Raw genomic sequence first — 2,463 nt, 5'->3', positions numbered from 1 at the left:
TATATATATATATATATATATTTCTATCTATTATCTAGAAAGGTGAAGACGATCGGACTTTATGATTTATCTAAGGGCATATTAGTCTATAGATATATATCCGTTTTATTTTCTTGTTAGCCGTACTTTCTGGAATCTCATCTCTTGGGATCCTATTCTTCTTCCTCACTTTGGCTCCTCTATCTTTTCAAAGTATTCAATTTTGGTTATGAAAGTTCCTCATAATCATCAATCTATCTCAATTTTAGCTTTCAAGAAAGGTGCTTCTTAGCAAGTTGCACATATAATCAACTGCAAAGGGTTTCAAGTAAGAAGGTGGATACTTTTTTTTTTCCCTTTTCGATTGTTGCTATCAATGCAATATATGTGCTTCCTGATTCTCGGTTATGAGAAATTTAAGATCTTCAGGTTATATTTCGAGATATTGTTAAGCAACAAAAAATCTGAATTTTGGTTCAACATATTGTTCAAATACCTCAATTGTCTCATTTGGCCAAGTTTGAGATCTACTGATTTTTATATATAACAATAAATTTGTGATCTGCATACTACAAGTCCAACAAACTGTTGCAGTTGAACATACATCTTAAATTAAAGATGTGTATAATGTATCAAAATACTATCTTATCACATGGGGATTAACATTGTTTTTGTTTCATTGAATTGGAGTTTGTTCCACTATACCTATCTGTAATGGCTCCATAAAAGTACATAGGAGCACTCAACATTGGTTTTCAACTGTCCATCATAATTGGTATACTTGGAGCCCATGTCTTGAACTATTTCTTTGCCAAGATTCATGGGGGGTGAAGATTGAGCTTAGGAGGTACCATGGTACCTGTATTAATCATCACAGTAGGCTCATTGTTCCTCCCCGAGACCTAAATTCCATGATAGAACGTGGTAATCACAACAAAGCCAAGTTTAAGCTGAAGAGAATCAGGGGAATTGAAGATATAGATGAAGAGTTCAATGATTTAGTTGTGGCAAATGAAATCTCTAGGAAAATAGAACACCCTTGGAGGAATTTGTTGCAAAAGAAATATACACCATATCTCACCATGGCAATTATGATTCCATTTTTCTAGCAACTTACTGGAATCAATGTGATTATGTTCTATGAATCAGTGATGTTTAAGACTATTGGTTTTGGTGCTGATACTTCAGCTTTGTCTATTGTTATCACTGGTGGAGTCAATATCATTGCCACTGTAGTTTCTATTTACTACTATATATGTTGATAAATTGGGAAGGAGATTCTTGTTTCTTCAAGTGGGATTTCAAATGCACTTTTGCCAAGTAAGTTAATTTTATTCATTTCATGTTCTTGGAATTTTTCATGGTGAAACTTTCGTTGGTTCTATTACATGACTGATCCCCTCTATTTGACATATTGTAAGAATGGATTCTACTTAGAATGACTCTATTCCGTTGTAGTTAGCCAAACATAATTAGATCCATAAGGATATAGTTGACTAAAAACTATGAGGTATTTTGAGGACAACATTAATTTGTGATTGAGATACCGACATTTATGAATCGAACCTAGAGATCTCAAGCTCAAGTCGATGTGGAATTCACGGCAAAATAATAAGAAATAGAAGAAGCAAGTTATGTACACAATTAATGTTTGGTTAAAGGTTGTACCTTTACCTTCTATAGTTTTGCACTCATCTTGATCAAAGACTGTACTTTATTAACTCAATTGACTTCTCCCAAACTCATAAAAAGAAGGAATTTTAGCTTAGAACAAAGTCACTATGAAGTTGGACTAATGGAAAATAGTATAATTTGAGGGACACAATTGGGATCCATTTAGAATCTGGAAGGGTCAAGCTCAGTTGTTCCCTTTTTGTCTTCTTTGTCTCCTTGCTATTCCACTATATTAATCTTCAAAATTCCTTTTTTCTTTAGTCATTATTTATTCTTTTTCCCCCTTTGGCTTACTACCAGTCTACCACTACTCTATTTCTTCTACAATAAATTTTGAGAAAAAAAATGAAGATCGAAACTTTCTTGAAGATATTATTAACGAATTTGACAAAACTTTTACAAAGACAACCTTTTTAACGATTTTTAGGTTTATATTGAAAGGCAGTTTGATTTGTTTATGTTGTTTTTGCACCCTCTTGTCCAACTATAAAGATTCACAAACCAAACTTGTTTGTTCTGTTTTTTGAGATGAGAAATCTTTATTACTGCTGAGTAACTCCAATTTCAAATGGTTAAGAAAATACTTTTTCTATACCTCTTGAGTTTTGAATATATAGTGACTGGCTCGACCACTTTTGAGTTTCCTTTCTCTAATCGAATTCATTCCTCTAAAGGTACTATCATTTCTACTTTGGATCCATCAATTTACTGTTTTTAGACTTGTTAGTGTTAATGACTACTTTCATATGATTTTAGTTTTTGTCAAGAATTGTTTATTTTTTCACCAATGACAATATTGTAGTCTGATAG

General features: G+C 32.5%; 1 pseudogene; it reads left to right on the top strand.

Annotated features, from left to right (window-relative positions):
- Window positions 1–642: 642 nt before the first annotated feature.
- LOC107057935 (sugar carrier protein C-like) lies at window positions 643–1,322 on the top strand (annotated as a pseudogene).
- Window positions 1,323–2,463: the final 1,141 nt, after the last annotated feature.

The sequence above is a fragment of the Solanum tuberosum genome, unplaced genomic scaffold (genome assembly GCF_000226075.1).
Source record: "Solanum tuberosum cultivar DM 1-3 516 R44 unplaced genomic scaffold, SolTub_3.0 scf00394, whole genome shotgun sequence".
Taxonomy (NCBI): Eukaryota; Viridiplantae; Streptophyta; class Magnoliopsida; order Solanales; family Solanaceae; genus Solanum; species Solanum tuberosum.
The sequence above is the reverse complement of the archived record's forward strand: the minus strand, read 5'-3'. Positions and strand labels throughout refer to the sequence as shown.